Genomic DNA, 17737 nt, shown 5'->3' with positions numbered 1-17737 from the left:
TTAAAAAATTTGAATGGATTTTATATTAAAAAAAGGGTACATTTTACATATAACAAATTGATATATTTGAGAATGGGTACATTTAAGATTAAAAAAAATGAAAAATTATATGAATGTGTGACAGCCCGTCCCTGATTTTAAGAGTTTTAAAGTTTTAATAAAGGATTTTACAAAAATGCCCTTTCAGGCACGCGCATTATTCGAGGTTAATTGTTGTGTCGTGCCATCTAAGATTTGTTTTCTTGAAATATCCTCATAGTACTCGTCACTACGGACGCGTCGGCGCGACGGTGCGTGATTTGGAGTTATATCGAAGAATTTATTAACGTTTGAAATTTGGGCATTTTAGAAATTATAATTTAGTAAAATCTGGAATTTCTTTTATGAAAATGGACGGCCCAGATTTAATGAAGAATTAAATGGATGGTTGGAATGAGAGAAAGAAGGTTTTGTGTGTGTGTGTGTGCGTGTGTGAAAGAAGAAGCCGTCGGGGAGGAAGGAAATCAGAGGCAGAAACGGGATTGGGCAAGGCTGCCCAATCTGGAAGAAAAGATGAGGCCGAATGGGGAGAAGAGAGAGGAAGATGAGTGACGAATCAGGGAAGAGAACAAGAGGGAAAGGAGAGAAGAAGAAAATGAGGGAACCCAGCCGGGTTAACCCGTTCCTCCCACGGACCCGCACGACCTAGAAGGATTTCTGGCCAAATTAGGCCATTTTTCAGGCGATTTTTATCCAGTTTTCACTTGGTATCATCATGGAGTCATCCCAGCTTCCATTTCCACCTGAGTTTGATGGTTATTGGTCGTGATTTCACGACAAAAGTTCATGTCGAGCCCGAAGGCACCCACGGTGGAATCCGCCAATTCTGAAGCAATTTCTTCCAATTGACACTACACCTACACTTCCCTTGAGGCCTAGAACAATGCCCAATTTTTGGTTAGGACGACGGAGTTGATTTGAAGATGAATTGGAACTCACCAAATTCTAGGGTTCCGCACATATTTTGGTGAAATTGAAGTGTTTCCAGGAAACATTGGCCTTGGCCTCAGGTATAAAGTTTACTCTACTCATCGATATCTTCAATTCTGTATTTTTTGAGAATTTTTGGAAATAGTTGGATTTTCCGGCAAGCTGGGGCGGCCGACCGCCACCCGCAGCGGCGCTTGCGGCAGCGCATGGCCAATGGCCAGCCAATGTCATTCTTAGCATGTTTTTAAGGTTCTAGGTTCAGTTTTGATAATTGATGGACGTAAATTGAGTAATTGAACCTAAGTTCGTTACGATTCGTGGTTAGGCCAAAAGGTGAATCGATGATCCAACCGTCGGATCGTCACCAAAATTTGATACGTTGTAATACGTAATATTTGAGAATTATAGGAACTTACAGATCGGGAGTCCGATTTACGGATCTTTCGGAATTGGAGTTGTAAGTTCATAAAATAGAATGTTAACCGTCACTGGTTTTGGAAATTGACGGAGATCCGACCGTTGGATGGTAATGAAATTTTAGGATGTTGTCCTAGAGGTATATTGTGGACCTCTGGAAGTTATGGATTTGAAATCTAAGTTGCAGATCGTCCGGATCGAACTACGTAGCGACGTGTTTTATATAAGTTATATATTCTATCGATATGATTTCTGAGGTTGAATTTGTTTATTGTTTTAGGCGCCCATCGTCATGACGCCTTGATGTGTTGTGCTAGGGAGTTGTTGGGCGAACTCCAAGTGAGTGGGCAGTTATTTTCTGTATTTACCTATATACTATTGATTTTTCCCAGAAATTGAATTTAAATGAAGTATGTTTTAAAATGCCATGCATGCATATCATGAGATATATGAATTGATAATTGATGCATATATATATGTGAATTGGTGTTGTGGACGCACATGTGAGTATCAGGTGAGTTTTATGTTATTCATGTGAATCATTGATGATGTGAATTGTGTTGAGAGCTCATAACCTGCACCCCTAGTGTTAGTGCTTATATTATTCACCGCACCGCACGTTCACCTTGGATCCAAGTTGGTGCTGGTCGTACAGACCGATAGAGGGTTCCGACATGCTAGTTGTACAGACCACTAGAGGTGGTTCCGACTGGTAGGTGACCTTAGATTATGTGCACAAATGATTGATGAGAGAAGCACTAGAGCGTATTATTACACCATTCTTGTCGTACAGACTACTTCAGGTGGTTCCGACTTATGTGCAGAGTAGCGCCGTACAAGTCACCGTGGTGACTCCGGTTGGATTGGATATTGAGCTATAGAATTAACCGTACAGGACCAACTGCAGGGTTTCCGGTTGATTCCTTATTTCACCTGTTATATTGATGCATCCATATTCTGTTTTTGACATTATGACATGGCATACTTTCTGGTTTTGATAAAGATTGATGATTTGAGATATTTGAAGATATATGCTATTATGTTATTTTCTGGGAAAGTATACAGGTTTTACAACAAGGGGTTAGAAATGTTTTAAATGAAATGTTTTCGAAAAACTTTGTTTTACTGACCCACTCAATTTTGTTTTGCGCCCCTCCAAGTTCTAGATAGCAGAGCTTTGGTGGCCACGAGGAATCCAACGGTGTTCTGACAGAATTTACAAAAGTAGGACTCACCCTCGGGTGTTTCATCTTAGTAATTGTATTTTTAAAGCTTCCGAACTGTGTAAATGGTTACGTTACTCTCATGTGACGGCCAGCACGCCCTCCTTCGGGACGAGGTGTGTCAGTTGTTACATCCTGGCCTGGGGCGGACCACTTCCCAGGTGTGCTCCACCACCGTAGCACGATATTGTCCGCTTTGGGCCCCGACTACGCCCTCACGGTTTTGTTTCTGGGAACTCACCAGCAACTTCCCAATGGGTCACCCATCTTAGGAGTGCTCTGGCCTCCTTCTCGCTTAACTTCGGAGTTCTTACGGAACTCGAAGCCAGTGAGCTCCCAAAAGGCCTCGTGTTAGGTAGGGATGAGAATATACATTGAAGGATCACTCCTCTGGGCGATGTGAGATGTTACAATCCACCCCTCTTAGGGGCCCGACGTCCTCGTCGGCACACACGCGGCCAGGGTTATGCTCTGATACCAAATTGTCACATCCCGGCTCGGGGCGGACCACTTCCCGGGTGCGCTCCACCACTGTAGCATGATATTGTTCGCTTTGGGCCCCAACTACGCCCTCACGATTTTGTTTCTGGGAACTCACCAACAACTTCCCAGTGGGTCACCCATCTTGGGAGTGCTCTGGCCTCCTTCTCGCTTATCTTCGGAGTTCCTACGGAACCCGAAGCTAGTGAGCTCCCAAAAGGCCTCGTACTAGGTAGGGATGGGAATATACATTTAAGGATCACTCCCCTGGCCGATGTGCGATGTTACAATTGGGTACATTTAAGATTAAAAAATTGAGAATCTTTTTATATATAAAAAATACTAATAGGTACAAACTTAATTTAATTTAATTTTTTATTATTTTGGAAATGTTTGAATTGAAAATTAATTAGAAGTTTGATAGAGGTGTGAGTATTAAACCCTAAATTAATTACTAATTTTTATATTAAAAAAATTATATAATAAACATGTAAATTCATTATCAAATTAATGCTAGGAACTTAAATCAAAATTTGAGAACTAATAAGATCTTAGTTAATAAACAATAAAAACTAAGGATCAGATACTAATTTTTTCATATTATTTTTTTAAAATACCTTGTTCGACGTGACAAAGTTGTCGTCGCTCAAAAACACTTTGCGCGACAGTCAAAATGTATCCGTCTAGCCATTTGTAATAATTTTGGCGGTGCAGTTTTTAAAATTAGGCGTTGTTTTTAAAAGTTTCACAACTGGATACTAGTCTCTCTTCACTCTCGCTCATATCGCCCTCTCTCTTCCCTCTCACTCATATCGCCTTACTCCTCATCGTTCATCCTCATCCTCTCCTCATCCTCTCTCGACTGCACTACTGGATGTCAGAATCAAGCTTAATTCTTTTCCCGTAGCCAGCAGGTATAGACCCAGGTCAGAATCAAGCTTAATTCTTTATTTTTCTTCTTTCTAAGGTTAGAATCAAGCTTTAATGCCTTAATTTGAAGATTGTTGGTATTGTAATTAGATTCAATTTGGAAAATTAAATTAGAAATTGGGGGTTTTAGTGTTAAATCGAATTTTAGGGTGGTGGGTTTCTCTGAGTGTGTGTTAGGGAAGGAGGGGTAGATGATTTGTAGCTCACCATAGCCAGTTATGATTACATTATTCATGCTATTGAGAGACCAAGGTTTGTATTGTCTTGAAACTGTAAAAACAATTGCAAGTAGCAATTATGTATCGCGTGCGAATGGCCATTTCTGGTGCTGCCTCATCATGTTTTATTCTCAATTAGGGGAGATGAAGGACTCTTAGGTGGTCATGGTGCTAAGGCGCGGCATGACAGGTAGTGAGAAATGGTAATCTAAGAGATCTTGAATAGGCGAAATAAGGTTAAGTTATTTATGATAATCTAAAATTGTCAGCTGTGATAACTTGTTTTCTCAATTCAAGTAGTCCAAGCTCATTGAGCAAGATTTGACCAAAAAGAAAAAACTCATTGTGGGAGATGATTTTTTTGCTGTTGACCCAGTACCCTCATGCAAAGCTGCTAAACCAAAGTATGTTAAAATTTTGTGCACTTGACTGTCCTTTCAATAACTCCGCCTATGTCTTACATGGCCGGTCCCAAGCCCGGATAAAGGAGGAGGGGGAGGGCGTCAGGTAGTCGACAGCCGGCACTCCATGATCACGTCGAATCCTTATGAAAATGAATCCAGAACAAAATCGCGCTAAAGCTAGGGCGTCACCCGTAAGTGGCGCGCTGTGTGGCCTGAGCACAGTGATAAGTGAGCAAGGGTCGCTGCATCTCCATCGGCACCCGGATGCAGTGTTAAATGAGCAAGGGGGCCATAGAAACTTCTTTTCGAACGACTCCACTCAAAGTTGTTTGGGAGCATATGCTCCTATCAATTTTACCCGGGACACACAAAAGAAGTACTTTGATCCTATTAGACGGGGGAGGGTGAAGAAGCTAGGACAGAAGGGTAGAGTTCAAGAGAGCAAAATGCGTTTAGGAACGTGGAATATAGGAACCTTAACGGGAAAATCTATGGAAATAGTGGAAGTTATGGTGAGGAGAAGGATAAATATTATGTGCCTACAAGAAACTAAGTGGGTTGGTAGTAAGGCAAAGGATCTAGAAAACTCAGGGTTTAAACTTTGGTATTCGGGCACAAATAGAACGAGAAACGGTGTTGGCATCATCGTGGACAAGACCTTGGTACAAGATGTTGTAGATGTCAAGAGGGTAGGAGATAGAATCATGGCAATCAAGATTGTAATAGGACAAGAACTTATCAATGTGATTAGTGCGTACGCACCTCAAGTAGGGTTGGATACGAGTTCGAAGGAGAAATTTTGGGAAGATCTTGGAGACTTGGTGCAAGGAATTGCTCAGACGGAGAAGTTATTTATAGGAGGAGATTTAAATGGACACGTGGGCAGGGAGACAGGCAACTATGGAGGTTTTCATGGTGGCCATGGTTTTGGGGAGAGAAACGAGGATGGGGAAGCTATCTTGGATTTTGCAATGGCATATGATCTCTTCTTAGCCAACACCTTCTTTAAGAAGAGAGAAGAACATGTGATCACCTACAAGAGTGGGTCGTCAAAAACACAAATAGATTTTCTTCTAATGAGGAAAGGGGATCGTATAACTTGTAAGGATTGCAAAGTTATACCAGGAGAGAGCGTGGCTAATCAACATCGCTTGTTGGTGATGGATGTACATATCAAAAGAGTAAGACAAAAGAACAAGACTTGGAAGTGCCCAAGGACTAGATGGTGGAATCTAAAAGAAGAAAAACAAGTCATTTTCAAAGAGAAGGTAATCACCCAATGTGTGTGGGATAGAGAGGGGGAAGCTAGCCAAATGTGGGATTCCATGGCTAGTTGTATCCGAAAAGTAGCAAAAGAGGTATTAGGAGAGTCCAAGGGCTTTGCCCCACACCAAAAGGAATCTTGGTGGTGGAATGAGGAGGTACAAACAAAGGTGAAGGCTAAGAAGGAATGTTGTAAAGCCTTATACAAGGAGAGGACCGATGAAAATGGTGAAAAGTATAGAAAAGCGAAGCAAGAGGCGAAAAAAGCTGTCAGAGAAGCTAAGTTAGCGGCCTACGACGATATGTATAAACGACTAGATACCAAAGAAGGAGAGTTGGATATCTATAAACTATCTAGAGCAAGGGAAAAGAAGACAAGGGATCTAAACCAAGTGAGGTGCATCAAGGATGAGGATGGAAAGGTTCTTGCTACAGAGAACGCGGTTAAAGACAGATGGAGAGGTTATTTTCATAATCTTTTCAATGAAGGACATGAAATGAGCGATTCTTTAGGGGAGTTGAGTAACTCAGAAGAGTGTAGAAACTACTCTTTTTATCGTCGAATCCGGAAGGAAGAAGTGGTTGTAGCTTTGAAGAAGATGAAGCATAAAAAAGCAATAGGCCCAGACAATATACCAATCGAAGTGTGGAAACTTTTGGGAGAGACAGGTATAACATGGCTCACTGACCTTTTCAATAGGATTTTGAAAACGAAGAAGATGCCAAATGAGTGGCGAACGAGCACTTTGGTGCCTATCTACAAGAACAAGGGCGACGTACAAAATTGCATGAACTATAGGGGTATTAAGCTAATGAGTCATACAATGAAGCTCTGGGAGAGAGTCATTGAGCATAGATTGAGGCAAGAGACACGGGTTTCGGATAACCAATTCGGGTTCATGCCAGGGCGCTCAACCATGGAGGCAATCTATCTCTTACGAAGATTGATGGAAAGATATAGAGATGGGAAAAAGGATTTACACATGGTCTTTATAGATTTGGAAAAAGCGTATGATAGGGTCCCAAGAGACATTCTTTGGAGGATTTTAGAGAAGAAAGGAGTACGAGTAGCATATATCCAAGCTATAAAGGATATGTATGAAGGAGCAAAGACTGCCGTAAGAACTCATGAAGGACAAACCGAAAGCTTCCCCATAACTGTAGGATTACATCAAGGCTCATCCTTAAGTCCTTACCTTTTTGCGTTGGTAATGGATGAGTTAACAGGACATATTCAAGATGATATTCCTTGGTGTATGCTTTTCGCAGACGATATAGTGTTGATAGATGAAACTCAGGAAGGGGTAAATGCAAAGCTTAACCTTTGGAGAGAAGTGTTGGAATCTAAAGGTCTTCGCCTAAGCCGATCAAAGACAGAATATATGGAGTGCAAGTTCAGTGCAAATGGAGGCCAAAACGAGTTAGGGGTGAGGATCGGAGATCAAGAAATACCAAAAAGCGACCGTTTTCGTTACCTAGGATCTATCTTGCAAAAGAACGGAGAATTAGATGGAGATCTCAACCATAGAATACAAGCTGGATGGATGAAGTGGAAGAGTGCATCCGGTGTGTTGTGTGACCGCCGTATGCCATTGAAGCTCAAGGGAAAATTTTATAGGACGGCAATAAGGCCGGCGATGCTGTATGGCACAGAATGTTGGGCGGTGAAACATCAACACGTACACAAAATGGGTGTAGCGGAGATGAGGATGCTTCGTTGGATGTGTGGGCACACGAGAAAGGATAAGATTAGGAATGAGGATATCCGGGGTAAAGTAGGAGTAGCCGAAATTGAAGGAAAGATGAGAGAAAATCGGTTACGGTGGTTTGGACATGTGCAAAGAAGGCCTACTGACGCTCCGATTAGAAGATGCGACTATGGGACAGAGGTTCAGGGCCGAAGGGGTAGAGGAAGACCTAGGAAAACTTTGGAAGAGACTCTAAGAAAAGACTTAGAGTACTTGGATCTAACGGAGGACATGACACAGGATCGAGCACAATGGCGTTCTAAGATTCATATAGCCGATCCCACTCAGTGACTTGGATTTTCCAAGTCTCCAATCGAGAAGTTTTCCTCACTCGGGAAATTAAGGGAACACTACCCCAACCTACATGCTCCACTCAGAAAGCTTCAACATACAAGCTTCAACAAAAGAAAATTCAAAGAACTTAGCGAAGAAGGCTTTGGTGTATTTAACACAATACGTTGAAATGAAGGAAAGCTTATTTATTGATATCCCCGATCAGCTACAAATATGTACATATACATGAGTCAAAATAAACACACAAGACGGAGCCTTCACAAAGGTTGCTTAGGAGAAGTCTCAGCAGTCGGTAGAGCCCCAGAAAGAGAAGGCACCGGAGGGGGATCATTTGGAGCCTCAGTACTGGACAGAACCCTAGAAGGAGGAGGCATCAGAGGTTGATCATTCGGAGCTTCATTACGCGGTACAGCCCCAGAAGACGAAGGCAATAAATGCCTTTGGAACAAACCCACAAATCTCTGATGATCAAGTAAAACCTGACCATCAGTTTCCTTCATCTGGTCAAGCTTCCTCTTCATGTTTGTAGCATAGTCATGTGCGAGCCGGTGCAACTGTTTATTCTCATGCTTGAGCCCTCTAATCTCCTGTTTGAGACTCATCACTTCAGCCGCCAAGGATTCAACTTGGCGGGTTCGAGCAAATAGGCGTTGGGCCATATTAGACACAGAACCTGCACACTGAACACTGAGAGCCAACGAATCCTTAACAGCTAACTCATCAGACCGTTTGGAAAGTAGTCTGTTATCTTTGGGAGTGAGAAGGTTCCTGGCCACCACCGCAGCGGTCATATCATTCTTCATCACGGAATCCCCAACGGTAAGAGGACCAGTAGGGGAGACGAAGGATGGGCGCCATATGTTGTCTGGAGAAGGCGGGGCTGCCTCTTCAACAAGGTTCAAGTCAAAACGACGGTCGGAGGGGCCAGACATTTTCAAAGGTGTTGAAGAGAGAAGAGGTCGGACAAATCAAGATCTTAGAAGTGCAAGAATGAAGCTTCTACTGGTGGAGATTCAAGTGTGCTTTGGAACTTAATGTCAGCCTCTATAAAAATCTGCACTCGACGGAGCTTCGGAAATCGAAGAGGCGCCTGCTCAGAAATCGAAGAGGCGTTTGCTTTCTCAAAAGCTGGGCTGCTTAGAGATCACGAGGGTTGATCTCAGAAATCGAAGAGGCGTTTGCTTTCTCAAAAGTTGGGCTTCTCAAAGACCACGAAGGCCGATCTCAGAAATCGAAGAGGCGCTCGCTTTCTCAAAAGCTGGGCTCCCCAGAGACCACGAGGGCCGATCTCAGAAATCGAAGAGGCACCTACTTTTCCAGCCTTGTCAGCACCCGTCACACGCACACTCAGCTTTGCAGAAATTATGGGCATTCTGTCGAAGACTTCTAGGGAAGTAGAAAACACATGAATCTTACTGTTCAATCACCCACTTCCCACACGCAACAATAGCTCATGGGTACCACAGATAACTTTGCCAAAGTTCTCTGCCAAAGTTGAGCACGTGAAGCTTGCAGCTCCCACTACATCGCTCTGACCAAGAAGGGTAAAAGAATAGCAAAGAAACAGCACTAACAAAGTTTAGACCCATAAATTTTGAAGGTCTAGCTACCATATTATTACCCACAAGGGTAAAGGAACAGTATTATTGCTGGATAATTGGAAAGTCCCTGTGTGTCAACCTCTGTGCTTCGTGGCAAGGTAGACTAGCAAACATGCCCAACCTTTACTCACATTCGAGAAAACACTCCCAATAAGATTGCTTGCTCCAAAATCGAAGAGGCACCGTCCTCCGAATCTCGAGAGCCAGACTCCCAACATGACTACTTTCTTAAAAATCGAAGAGAGGGTAAAGGAACAGTACCATTGCTGGATAATTGGAAAGTCCCTGTGTGTCAACCTCTGTGCTTCGTGGCAAGGTAGACTAGCAAACATGCCCAACCTTTACTCACATTCGAGAAAACACTTCCAACAAGATTGCTTGCTCCAAAATCGAAGAGGCACCGCCCTCCGAATCTCGAGAGCCAGACTCCCAACGTGATTACTTTCTCAAAAATCGAAGAGACACTGCTCCCCGAATCCTCGAGAGCCAGACCCCCAGCATGATTGCTTTCTCAAAAATCGATGAGGCATCGTTCTCCGAATCAATCGAAGAGGCGCTCGCTTTCTCAAAAGCTGGGCTGCTCAGAGACCACGAGGGCCGATCTCAGAAATCGAAGAGGCACCTACTTTTCTAGCCTTGTCAGCACCTGTCACACGCACACTCAGCTTTGCAGAAATTATGGGCATTCTGTCGAAGACTTCTGGTGAAGTAGAAAGCACATGAATCTTACTGTTCAATCACCCACTTCCCACACGCAACAATAGCTCATGGGTACCACAGATAACTTTGCCAAAGTTCTCTGCCAAAGTTGAGCACGTGAAGCTTGCAGCTCCCACTACATCGCTCTGACCAAGAAAGGTAAAAGAATAGCAAAGAAACAGCACTAACAAAGTTTAGACACATAAATTTTGAAGGTCTAGCTACCATATTATTACCCACAAGGGTAAAGGAACAGTACCACTGCTGGATAATTGGAAAGTCCCTGTGTGTCAACCTCTGTGCTTCGTGGCAAGGTAGACTAGCAAACATGCCCAACCTTTACTCACTTTCGAGAAAACACTCCCAACAAGATTGCTTGCTCCAAAATCGAAGAGGCACCGTCCTCCGAATCTCGAGAGCCAGACTCCCAACATGACTACTTTCTCAAAAGCGAAGAGAGGGTAAAGGAACAGTACCATTGCTGGATAATTGGAAAGTCTCTGTGTGTCAACCTTTGTGCTTCGTGGCAAGGTAGACTAGCAAACATGCCCAACCTTTACTCACATTCGAGACAACACTCCCAACAGGATTGCTTGCTCCAAAATCGAAGAGGCACCGCCCTCCGAATCTCGAGAGCCAGACTCCCAACATGATTACTTCCTCAAAAATCGAAGAGACACTGCTCTACGAATCTCGAGAGCCAGACCCCCAGCATGATTGCTTTCTCAAAAATCGAAAAGGCATCGTTCTCCGAATCTCGAGAGCCAGATACCACAGACCACTTTTTCAAAGTGCTCTGACAGAGTTAAAACATGTGAAACTGGCAGCTCCCACTACCGTGCTATGACCAAGCAGGGTAAAGGAATAGCATTACTACTTGTTGTTAGGGAGACTCCTATATATGTCGACCTCCATCCCCAACGGACAGGCAGACCTGCAAAAATGCTCAACCTTTCATCATATCTGAGAGGGCACTCCCAACGAAGCCTTTCGAAATATTCAGCTTTCTTTCCCCCCGATAATACCTCTGCAAACAAGCTATACTAGAGCAAGAATATCTCATATCATCAGGGTTAAAAGCAAGAGTATCCCATATCATGCTTTTTCCCTGTCTTTTCCTTTGGCCTTGTTTTTACCTGCAAGACAAGGAGAAAGAGAGCAATCAGTCAGCACTTGGATCAAGCTTCCAGCCAGGAACTGACTGCCTGGAACCCCTTACCTGATTACTTACCTGGCATTGCTCTCGAGTACTCATCTTCAACATCTTATGTTTCCAGGGAAGATTCCGCATCTGCTTGAGGAACAGATAGGGCAAGTGCGAAGGATACAAGGAAGCATGTGGAGACAAGCGTAACAGCACACGTGCCGATACACCCATTACTCTGTCAAAAGCAAAAGTATCCCATATCAGTAGGGTGGAACGTACTCTAGATTTGATGGACTTGTTTTGACCCTCAAATTCTTCAGTCGGCCTTATACTCTGGAGGAAACCAGAAAACCCTCCAGCTCAGTTCAAGAATAAGCCTGTGGAAAGTTACTTCTTCAAAAGCAAAAGTATCTCATATCATCTCTTCTCATTTTTCTTCTCTTTATCCTTCATGCTGCTGCAAGATGGGGAGAAGGTGAACAATCAGTCGGAGCTCTGATTGCTTACCTTGTTTGTCACCTCTTTCAGCAGACCCCCTAGCTCGGCGACTTGGGGGACTCCTACTACATGGTTTGTATCGCGCTTGACCAAGCCTGAGACTACAAGTAAGCTTCAAGTGAAATTGATACATTACCTTGTGCATCTCCACCAGTTAAAGATACCACCCCTGGATGGAGGAAGAGTACTTCCAGAGAAGATGCCACATCTACCTATGAGACAGATAAGGCAAGTCAAGACGACACCACACTCCGATACTTAGAAGTTTCGTGATTACGAGATCATTCTCCCACAATATTTCCTAATGTCATTTGTACTAAATCATTCACTTGTACTCACTAAAGGAGAGCTTGAACCTATGTACTTGTGTAAACCCTTCACAATTAATGAGAACTCTTCTATTCCGTGGACGTAGCCAATCTGGGTGAACCACGTACATCTTGTGTTTGCTTTCCTATCTCTATCCATTTATATACTTATCCACACTAATGACCGGAGCAATCTAGCGAAGATCACAAAAAGCGACCGTTTTCGCTACCTAGGATCTATCTTGCAAGAGAACGGAGAATTAGATGGAGATCTCAACCATAGAATACGAGCTGGATGGATGAAGTGTAAGAGTGCATCCGGCGTGTTGTGTGACCGTCGTAGGCCACTGAAGCTCAAGGGAAAATTTTATAGGACGGCAATAAGGCCAGCGATGTTGTATGGCACAGAATGTTGGGCGGTGAAGCATCAACACGTACACAAAATGGGTGTAGCGGAGATGAGGATGCTTCGTGGGATGTGTGGGCACACGAGAAATGATAAGATTGGGAATGAGGATATCCGAGGTAAAGTAGGAGTAGCCGAAATTGTAGGAAAGATGAGAGAAAATCGGCTCCGATGATTTGGACATGTGCAAAGAAGGCCGACTGACGCTCCGGTTCGAAGATGTGACTACGGGACAGAGGTTCAGGGCCAAAGGGGTAGAGGAAGACCTAGGAAAACTTTGGAAGAGACTCTAAGAAAAGACTTAGAGTACTTGGATCTAACGGAGGACATGACACAAAACCGAGCGCAATGGCGTTCTAGGATTCATATAGCCGACCCCACTTAGTGGGAAAAGGCTTTGTTGTTGTTGTTGTTGTTGTTGACTGTCCTTTCAATGGACTATTACGTAGTGTCCTGTATAGTGGTTATAGTGTCACCCAATCCGACTTTACAAAAAGAAGATTTCTTTCTGTTCATTTTATGCATGTATAGAGTTGATAGTAGATCTATTACAAGCTTGTCGAATTTCAAACCTCTTCTTCTTTTCGGAATACCTTCATATTGAAGAATAATTACAGGCATCAACGTTTGTAAACCAATTCATGAATACATATTACTTTATATATCTTGGTGTTGTGAGCAGTAGGATTGAGGATACAGTAGGATTCATAAGCTGTTTTTCTGCTGATGCGTGGGAGACAACCTTCACCTTAATCTTAATCATCTTTGTTACTTGGATTTTGTTTGCCTTCATAATTTCATGCAAGAACATATGAATCATTGAACTTTGTACACAACTGTGTTATTTATACATCTCAATTTGGTATGCATTGACTTTAGATGATTGATTCCCTTAATCAAAATTATGTAAATCCACAGGAAAAGGGTGTACCGTTGCCAAAATTTGGTGAATGGGATGTCAATGATCCAGTATCAGCTGAGGGATTCACTGTAATCTTCAACAAGGCTAGGATTGAGAAGAAGACAGGTGGCAGACCTGACTCACCATCAAAGAAGGATCGCACATATAATCATGAAGCAGTTCTCAGAAAGCCTCCATCTGTAAGTTGGATTCGCTGACCTTATAGTTCTCCGCACTTTGGAACACCTTTATCTCTTTTATACTTGACATTGTGTGTATTACATAGTCATATCTTTCCCTAAAGCCTAGAGGGTGGTTTAGGTTGAGAACATAGAAGAATTACTTGAACCATTACGAGCTTTGGATGCACAGTACATTGGAATATTTACATCTTTAGCATCACATTTTGCATGTGACTAAGTTTGCATTTAATCCTTTAATTTCAAAATTAGATTGCTGAAACTCAAAATATGATTAACTACCCTTTTTTATCCTCCCTGGAAATTGCATTTTTATCACTTCCAACTTCATATTCTGATTTCTCTGAACTCTTCTCAACATGTTTTGTTTCTCTCTTAAATTTGGATTTTTTGGGTGCTGAGTAGTTCGTATTTTCCCAATCAATCTATGTGCAACTGGGAAATTATCCCTTTGTGGTTTCACAACATACATAATAATAATATTGTTCATTCATAGTAGTGAACTGCAAGTGACCTCAAAATGACTTGACAATTTCCTAATCCAAGCTTAGGGCTAGTTATAAATCTTTATTATACATGCCCCTGTGGATACTGCATATTACTTCGCTATCAGATCACTAAATCACCTTAGCACTTACTCTTTTCCTGTCTCATTAGTTTTTGTTACGTGCAACTTTTATTCTCTCAATTTTGAAAATGTCTGCATCCACCCTCACTGAACCATATTAAACAAATTTCTCTTTTGCTGTCCTCACTCTGGTGGCACCCATTGATTTTATATACGTATCTGTTTCATATTTTTATCTTTTCGCTTGCAAAATTTTAACATCCTGATTTTGGTAAAGCACGAATCTTGCTTTGCCGTTCCTCGCATTTTCTTGGGTCAAAACTAAAGTATGCAGATTCCTTTCATACTAAAATTTCCTATGTCCATTCCTGGATGGGGTATCACTTTCTTGGCAGCCAAACACATCTCTAGGTCCCTGAACTCTTTATAATAATGAAATTTTTTCTAATATTTGATTTGGGGTTATCGAATTTCAGGGTATCAGAAGGTAGCTAAAGGGAAATCTAGTCTCTAAGCTCTTATTTTTACTCAGGTACTCAATTTCTCTCCTCCTCTTTGTCTCTCTTCAATGTTGTCTCTGTAATTTCTTGAAGTATGGGTTCTTTAAATAATCTTGTATTGAAATATCACTGCTCTAATTAAACTGGTTTAGTTATTTTCTGAACATTGTATTTAACTGGGTTAATGTGCATGAACTTTTCAAGAATTTATTAGTGAATTTTGTTGTGTAAGAAAACCTAATTGTGGTTGGTAATAGAGTTAAATAGTTTGAGAATTTCAAGTAGAAATGAACAATCAATAGACAACCCGAGGCAATTTATATGGTTCCGCCATTGTTCTATGTTCATAGGCAAAAAAAATGGCATAAGCTAATTGTTGTTGAACTGTATGTTGGAAATGTGCCCTAAAGCCAATCATGTGATGATACTTTACGGACATTTCACATGTTAAACTAATCTAGTTTTACATATAAAGGGCAAAGATTATTGTTTGAGCCGTCTCATATAAATGTTATATGCTTAAACGATAAAGTCCAAGGAATATGTGATTGGGAGAATGTAATCTAATGAAGTTAGATTCATGAGACCATTCTTTCGTAGACACATCCTAAATGTTCCTGATCATAGGATTGCCAATTGGGCATTGACAGTCCGTTAAGATCAGTACGTACTATGTCTTCTCTCAGGGAGAGTGATCAGTCTCGAATCATTGGTGTGTGTGACATCAAGACAAGTACGGTAGGTGCTCAATAGAGAATGAGTTCACTGAACGCGATCAACGAAGAGTTCTCATATTCCATGTCACATGAGAACTCATGGTTGGGATAATGCAAAGTAGTCATTTGACCTGAGGCATCATAGTTGTCTTGTGGTTAAGTCCTTGATCTTTGATTATGTCAAAGTCACTCCATCAGGAGGGTGTCCACGGCATCGTTGGGGTCAAGCCACTTAGCTATGGAGACAAGTGAATGCGCAACAAGGGATCTCTAACCTTCAAACCGTTTGAGGGAGAATACTCTATGATATGATTTGAATCTCTGGCCAGAGTATGAATGAGATTGGGGAATGCGTTCCAAATCACATTCAAGGTAATCATATAAGCACAAGACACACATTGGATAGTAGACATGAGTAAATAAACTATCAAACCAAACAATGTGGTCAAGAGTATTAGATTAGAGAAAGACCGTATTGCATTTGTAATCCAGAACTGAATAGGTTCTCTAACCTCTTCTGATTAGCTTGGGTAACCATGATATGCTGCTAGGTGTCACTCATGGTTTGTGGAAGCCCTAAACGTGTGTAATCACTAAAGGGAGAATTGAAAATAGTTTCAATTCACAATCGATGTAAAATGGTTTTAATCGCCCACTACCTCGCTAAAAGGAACCTAATGGATCGCACACCATAAAAGGTAGAGATTGGAGATTAAACGGAAATGAGTAAGAATGATTAAATGGTTTAATCATTTATTTATGGCAAGGATTAATTAATATGTTAATTAATCAAACGAATAAGTTCGTTAAATGACTTCGGGATAGTTTTGGACCTTAAGGCCCAATGGGCTTCGAACGTCAAGCCCATTAACTTAAGTTGTATGACAATTTAATGAATAAAGATTCATTAAAGCCCAAAAGCCCAAAAATCCCTAAATGGCCGGCCATGAAGATGAATTAGGGTTTTGGTTGTTTAGGTCACTTAAAGAAGTGACTATATAAATGACTTTATAGCCAAATATTCAAAAAGGATTAAAAGGGTTTATTTTGGGGAAAATTGGTGAGAATTGTCTCTCCATTTTCTCTCTAAAGAGGCCAACACCTTGGAGGGTACATCTAGCAATCCTACTACTCCAAGGTCACTCATTTCTTCTACAATCTAACCTTGGTGAAGAGACTTAGAGGTTCTCAATTTTGGGAACTTAGAGAACCTATTCTTCCATCCAAATCCATGGATCTAAGAAGCAAGGAATGAAGGCCCTATCTCTTTGGGTGATTAGCCTTTGCTTATGCAAAGAGGAATCTACAAAGGTATTAATTTCAACTCACTTTGTTTTGAGTTGATTAATTGGTTCACCAATCTACTAGGCTTTGAATTTCATGGTAATGTTTTGTTTTTGAGTGCATACAAGCATGATTCCGCCTTTAATTGTTAATTGCATGCTATATGATGTTGCTCAAATGAACATGTTTTCCCAAAAGATTTCCTTCACTGTATAGGTTGGTTTAGTGGGTTTTTCTGTCCCTTAAAATGTAGGAGATGATGCACAAGATATAGTCGGACTGGTACTATGATATATTCCGGTTATGTTGCAGAAATAGATGCCTTGAAGGAGAAAGTGACAACTCTAGAAGGTCAGCTTGCGACCTAGGGCGAGCAGATGAGTATGATTGTACGGGCCTTATAGATGTCCGGCCTCTAAATCCTGATGCTAGCATCTGATCTTGCTCCACCTTCGACCTTCCAGCCATTTTGCCCAGTCGATACCCAGTAGCAGGATGTATAAAACCTAGAAGACTACTTGTTGTAACTTTTTCTTTTTTGTTCGGACATCTTGTATGTACATTTTTATATATTTTATATTAAATACTTTTTTGGTTTATTAATTATTGTTTAGAATTTAATTATAATATTTATTTAAAATTAAATAAAACATATTTTTGCCAAAAAATGAAAAATAAACACAAGGGTTTGCGGGACGAAGAAGTTGATAACCAGACCAAAGGAATTGAATGAAGTACTAAGGTTAGAGAGAAACATGAAAGCTCGAGAGAAAGAAAGAAAGAGAGAGAGAGAGAGAGGAATATGATCTTTGTATTATTTTCCAGAATACTACAAATGAATCACAATCTGTTCTTTTATATCCCAAGTCAGTCGGCTACAATGCTAACTAACTCTTTAACAAGCTTCTAACAATTCTAACAACTACTGCTAACATGGCTGTGCTGATGTGGTTGATGTGTCAT

At 41.5% G+C, this 17737-nt stretch overlaps 1 long non-coding RNA gene across 1 annotated transcript; it reads left to right on the top strand.

Moving 5' to 3' along the window:
- The first annotated feature begins 3819 nt into the window (after positions 1-3819).
- Positions 3820-17373, top strand: LOC139192146 (uncharacterized). Its single transcript, XR_011576013.1, has 4 exons — positions 3820-4015; positions 13524-13706; positions 14751-14806; positions 17087-17373. It is a non-coding gene; the product is annotated as an uncharacterized lncRNA (long non-coding RNA).
- Positions 17374-17737: the final 364 nt, after the last annotated feature.

Source organism: Malus domestica, chromosome 15 (genome assembly GCF_042453785.1).
Source record: "Malus domestica chromosome 15, GDT2T_hap1".
In the NCBI taxonomy this organism is placed as follows: Eukaryota; Viridiplantae; Streptophyta; class Magnoliopsida; order Rosales; family Rosaceae; genus Malus; species Malus domestica.
This window is presented reverse-complemented; position numbering and strand designations above follow the sequence as displayed.